Raw genomic sequence first — 7,052 nt, 5'->3', positions numbered from 1 at the left:
AGAGCAGGGTTTAGGGCTGTTGTGCATAGGGTCGCTATGAGTCGCAAACAATTCGACAGCACATAACAACAACAACATCATGTTATAAGTATACTTTTTAAAATTTCCACATATTTCTGCAGAATTAAGATGATAATGAGGATAATACAACTTTTTAAGAAAAACAATTATTTTAGAGAAATCCAAGCCCACTGAATAAAATATGTAAGGGCTACCTTGTGACTCAAGAAAGCACTGCATCTTTCTTCATTGCAGAGTAGCAAGGACTGAAATGCTGAAGTCTTCCAGCAAGTTTGGATACTTTATGAAGAGCATAACATATGATTAGAAGTCTAATAAATCTTTCAGTGATTAATCATAATTTAAAATATTAAACCAAACTTATACTTTCAAAAATAAAGACCAATAAAAACTGGATTTCCCTCCCTAACTGAAATGAAATGAGGGTAGGTTTGTTGGAGTCAGTGAGACAAGATAGGACAGGTTTCACAACAGTTGTGCATAGGGTCATTATGAGTCGAAGGCGACTAGACAGCATCTAACAACAACAACAACATCCATGTTTAAGAGAAAAATCTTGAATGATCCAGGAAACATAAAAAAAAGATGGCACACAGAATCACTGTACCAAAATAGAATTGGAAGACACTGAAATATTTCAGGAATTACTATATGATCAAGAGCCAGTGGTAATGATGGGGAAAAGTTCAAACTGTATTGAAGACATTGGCAAAAAAATTGGGCCCCAGGAAAATGTTTGCCATCTATCATGATGCTGCCAATCTGACTAGTGGTGAGAATCTGTTTTCTTGATGCAGAGCTTCAATCTATATGTAAGACTGCAGTCCTTGATCCTCTGCAGCAAGCACTTCAGATCCTCCTCAGTTTCAGGAAGCAGGGTTGTGTCATCTACATAAAGCAGATTGTTGATGAGTCTACCTCCAATCCTGATGCCACATTTCTCCTCACAGAGCCCAGCTTCCTGGATAATGTGCCCCGCATAATGGCGATAGTTGTAGAGGGGCTTCAGGCCTTTTGTTCGTAGAGTCGCTATGAGTCGTGCTCAACTCAAAGGCAATTAATAACAACAGCATGTAAATTGAAAAAATATGGAGATAGGACACATGGTGGCTAACACCATTGCTTTGGCAAAATATTAAATGATCCAGGAAGCATTAAAAGAAGACGGAAAGAGTATAGAGTCATTGTACCAAAAGGAATTGGTGGATACAGAATTTCATGAAACAACAAATGAGCAAGAGCCTGTGGTTATGAAAGAAGTTGTTCAAGCTGCTCTGAAAGAATGGCAAAAAACCAAGATCCCAGGAATTGATGGCATACCAATTTACATATTTCAACAAACAGATGCTGCCCTGGATGTGCTCATCAAGTTGTGTCAAGAAATCTGGAGGACAACCACCTGGCCAACTGACTGGAAGAGATCTATATTTCTTTCCATTCCAAAGAAAGGTAATCAGACAATTAGGAAATTATCGAACAGTATCACTGATACCACATGCAAGTAAGATTCTTCTGAAGATTTTCCAAAAACAACTGGAACAGAGAACTGCCTGAAATGCAGGCTGGGTTTAGAAGAGGCCGTGGTAGTAGGGTAATGTCAGATGGATCGTGGCTGAAAGCAGAGTGTACCGGAGGAATGTCTGTCTGTTTCATCAACTGTGCAAAGACATTTGACTGTGTAGATCACAACAATCTGTGGCTGACTCTGAGAAGAATGGGGAAACACAGAATACTTGATTGTGCTTATGTGAAAACTTTACTTGGACCAGGAGGCAGTTTTCAGAACAGAGCAAGGAAACCAGAGCTCCCCGGAGAGCCTAAATTATGGGTTGTTGTTTTTAAATGCTGTTGAGTCAGCTATGACTTATAAAGACCCTATGAACATGGATATGAGTCTTGCCCTATACTGCATCACCTACATCATCCCTGATATACTCAAACTCATTTCTACAGTCAACTGTTTTGATCCATCTTGTTGATGGTATTCCTCTTTCACCTTTCCAAGCATGATTTTTCCCCCCAGTATTGGCACCTCCTAACAATATGACCAAAGTATGTGCAATATTACTTCATCATCCTGGTCTCTAAAAAGCACTCTAGCTTCCCTTTGTCCAAGACATATTTGTTTGTTATTTTGACAGTCCGCGGGATATTCAGTACTCTTCTCCAACACCACAACTCAAAAGCATTACTTTTTCTGTCATCCTTATTCATTGTCCAGCATTCAGATGCATAGCAAGTGACTGAAAAGACCAGAGCCTGAATCAGGTGTATCTTAGTCTTTAAACTGACATCATCACTCCTCTTGGAAGCAAGAGTGGCATCCACTTCCATAATAGCTTGCCTTCGGAAACCCTATGAACCTGGAGAGAGGATGAAAGACACACAAACGTTGAGGACTCTCCTTCAGAGGGTCGCTATGAGTCACCTGCGACTCGAGAGCACATAACAACAATAACATCAAGATAGAGAGATCCCTTGGCCCAGTGGACAGAAAGCGATGCTACCAAGCCAAAGGTGGGTAATTTTTAAGCTGCAGACCTCAGGCCTGTCTTTCATTGTTGATTATTGATTATCAACATGATGTTGATATCATTGATATTATTGATATCAACATGATGTTGATTATTGATTACCATGAGGTTGATTACTGACCAGCTGTGAAGACTTTTGTTTTCTCTATGGTGAAGTGTAACCCACAATGAAAGCTGTTATCTTGGATCTTCATCAGTAATTTATCCAAATAGTCTTGGTTTTCAGTCAACAACTGTGTTCATCTGCAAATAGTGTGTTGTTAATGAGTCTTTCTCCAAGACTATTGCTGTGTTCTTCTTTATATAGTCTATCTAGTTTCTTGGATTGTTTCCTCAGTATACAGAATGAATAAATATAGTGAAACCCTGACTCACACCTTTCCTGATTTTAAATCACACAAATTTCCATTGTTTTGTTCTCTGGTCTATGTATAGTTTCTGCATGAGCATAAAGTGTTTTGGAATGCCAATTTTTTTGGCATTTTTATGCATACTTTGTTATTATTATTCACATAGTTAAATGCATTTGAATAGTCAAGAAAAAAGCAAATAGATAACTTTATGATATTTTCTGTATTCAACCAAAATCCTTCCAATATCAGAAATTATATTCCTCTTTCTATGTCCTATTCTGAAACTGGCTTGAATATCTGGCAATTCCTTGTTGATGTACTGCTGCAACTGGTTTTTTTTCCCATTTACCTGCATATGAAAAAGATTAATTATTTTTTTCTGCAATTTTTACCTTCTATTGGACCACCATTCTTTAAAATGAGCACAAATATGGATTCCCCCCCCACCAGGCAGTCAGCAAAGTAGCTGTGTTCCAAATATTTTCACAGAGAGAAGTTGTTGAGACATCTCAATGTAATTGAGCAGTTCTTGGGGCTTGTTTTTATCCAATACTTTCAATACATGTATTCCTCTAATTCCATTGGTTCTTGTTCATAGGATATCTCTTAAAATGGACAAACTTAGAGGCACACAACCTACCCATACTGACTCAAAAACAAATAGAAAGTCTCAAAATACCCATGACAAATGAAAGGATTGAATCAGAGATTGAAAAACCTCCCAAGGTGGGGATGGGGCAAAATAAGATAGCTTCATTAGAGAATTCTATAAAGTACTCAGTAAAAAAAAATATCAGACACCTCTGGACCTCTGACCCATGCCCCGCAGGTACCAAGGCTTTCCCAGACCCAGAAGTGTGCCCCCTTCACCCCACCCAACAGCTTTGGATTTTGGAGTTGACGAGAGGACCTTGCAGATGCAGTGGAGAGACAGAGTGGTTTTTGGACTGGGACACACCTCTAGACCTTTGACTGTGTCCCGCAGATACCAAGGCTCCCCCACCCTGTAAGTTTGCTCCCCCCCCCGACAGCTTTGAATTTTGGGGCCCGAGGGCCGAAGGAATTTAAGAAAAAAAAATAGACCGAATTATAGCATTTAGCAACCTCCCCTGAAAAAGTTGTCTAACATTGAAGATTTAGTTTCTTTGGACTACAAACTGCTGTTTGGCCTGAACACGTTGGTCCCCTCTAACTCAAGCAACAGGGAGGTCCTGGGCATCTCCGTAGAGGAGCAGTGACGTCAAACCAAGAACCAGCTATCACCTCAATTTTCAAAAACTCTTCCACGTCAGTGTCTCAAAAGAAGCAGGGTACCTCACTCACCATGCAAGCCCAAAACAAGATATCTCACACACACACACACACAAAAAAGACACAGTAGCAATGGATTTCATGAAGCCAGAAAGTCTGATGGAACTTTGTAACACAAAATTAAAAAAAATAAATAAATAAATAAAAATGATTGAATATTTTAAATTTATGAAAAACTAACTTGAAGAATTACAGGACACTACTAAAAACAACAACAACAAAAAAAGCCCAACCCAAAACACTGCAGAGAAAACAATCGAGGCATTAGAGGCACTGGAAAAACAAGAAACCATGATCCAAAATAAGAAATCTAAGGTTTCTGATGCTGTCAACATGATGGAAGGACATATGAATAGAGGTGAAGAGATGGAAAACAGAATCAGTGAAATAGAAGAAAGAATGGTCACCACAGATCTGACTGGAAAAAAAAAAGCAGAATCAAAAAAAGAAAGAAACAGAAGAAAACTTAAGAATAATGTGAGATACCATTAAAAGAAATAACATTCGCATCATTGGAATCCCAGAACTGGAAGAAGCAAGTAAAGACACTGAAAAAGCTGTGGAAGAATTACTAGAGGAAAACTTTTCAGGCATAATGAAGAAGACAGAATATATATTCAAGAAGCTGAGTGAACACCATAAAGAATAGACCCTAAAAGAAAAACACCAAGGCATATCAATAGTCAAATTTGCTAGAACCAAAGAGAAGGAGAGAATACTGAAAGCAACGAGAGAGAAACAAATAGTAACCTATAAGGGAGAACAGATAAGATTAAGTGCTGATCTCCCAGCAGAAACCATGTGAGCAAGAAGACAATGGAATGGCATATATCGAACACTCAAAGAACACAACTTTCAACCAAAAATACTGTACCCAGCAAAACTCTCCATCAAATACGAAGGAGAGATCAAAATATTCCCAGAAATACAGAACCTAAGGGAGTTCATAAACACAAGCCTTACAGGAAACACTGAGAGACATCCGCCATACAGAGATGCTATAGAAAACAGGACGGACCAAAGTAACTACCAACCACACCAAAAAGAATTGAACAAAATGATAGCAATAAAACCCTACCTCTCAATAATTACACTGAACATGAATGGTTTAAATGGATCACTGAAGGAAAAAAAGAGTAGCAGATTGGATAAAAACCCAAAATCCATCAATATGTTGCCTACAAAAGACACATCTGAAAAATGAAGATAAAGAAAGACTAAAAATAAAAGGATGGGGGAAAATATACCAAGCAAATGGCAACCAAAAAAAAGCAGGAGTAGTGATACTAATCTCTGGTAAAATAAATTTCAATACAAAAACCATCAAAAAGGACAAAGAAGGTCACTACATAATGCTCAAAGGGTCAATAGAACAAGAAGATATAACAATATTGAATATCTATGCACCAAATGAAAGACCTGCAAAATATATAAAACACACATTAACAAAATTAAAAAAGGAAATAGACAACACTACTATAGTACTTGGAGACTTTAATACACCCCTTTCAAGAAAAGATAGAACTACCAAAAAGAATCTCAACAAAGATACTCAAGAATTAAACCACACAATTAAACAACTCAATCTCATAGATATTTATAGGCTAATGCACCCCCAAAAAGCACAATATACCTTCTTTTCCAACATGCATGGAACGTTCTCCAGGATAGATCACATTCTAGGTCACAAGGCAAGGGTCAACAAATTAAAAAACATAGGAATTATACAAAGTATCTTCTCAGATGACAACGCCACAAAATTAGAAATTAATAACATGAGAATAAAGAAGAAAAAATCATACATTTGGAAGCTGAACAACACCTTACTTGACCACGATTGGGTACAAGAAGAAATAAAAAATGAAATAAAAAAGTTTCCTGAAACAAATGGCAGTGAAAACACTACTTACGAAAACCTCTGGTAAACAGTCAAAGTAGTAATCAGAGGTTAATTTATAACAATAAGCAAACACATCAAAAGGCATGAAAAATTGACCATTGACTCTCAACATCTCCAACAAATTGAAAAAGAACAGCAAGAAAACCCGACACTCTCTAAAGAAACTGAAATTATAAAAATGAGAGCAGAAATAAATGAAATAGAAAACTGAAAAACAATTGAAACTATCAACAAAATTAGGAGTTGGTTCTTTGAAAAGGTCAATAAAATCGACACACCATTAGGAAAACACATAAAAGAAAATAAAGAGAAGACACAAATAATCCGAATAAGAGGTGATTCAGGCAACATCACAACAGAAACAACTAAAATAGAAAAGCTAACATTAGAATATTATGAAAAACTAAACTCAAACAAACATGAAAAACTTGAGGAAATGGACAAATACTTAGAAACGCAAACCTACCTAAACTGTCACAAACCAAAATTGAACATCTGAACATACCCACTACAAAAGAAGAAATTGAAAAGGTAATACAACAACTTCCAACTAAAAAAAAAAGCACTGGACCAGATGGTTTTGCAAGTGAACTTTATCAAACATTCAGAGAAGAACTGTCACCAATTCTACATAAACTATTTCAGAAAATAGAAAAAGATGGAATTCTCCCAGACTTATTCTATGAAGCAAACATATCCTTGATACCAAAGCCAGGAAAGGACACCACGAAAATAGGAAATGATAGACCAATATCTCTTATGAACATAGATGCAAAAATCCTGAATAAAATATTGGCCAATAGAATCCAATGATACATCAAAGAAATAATCAATCATGACCAAGTGGGATTCATAACAGGTATGCAAGGATGGTTCAATGTGAGAAAAATAGTTAATATAATTCATCATATTAACAAAGCAAAGAACAAGAAC

This window comes from Elephantulus edwardii, unplaced genomic scaffold (assembly GCF_000299155.1).
Source record: "Elephantulus edwardii isolate Elephantulus edwardi_28Jun2011 unplaced genomic scaffold, EleEdw1.0 scaffold00249, whole genome shotgun sequence".
Lineage (NCBI taxonomy): Eukaryota > Metazoa > Chordata > Mammalia > Macroscelidea > Macroscelididae > Elephantulus > Elephantulus edwardii.
Note: the sequence above shows the minus strand (reverse complement) of the source record.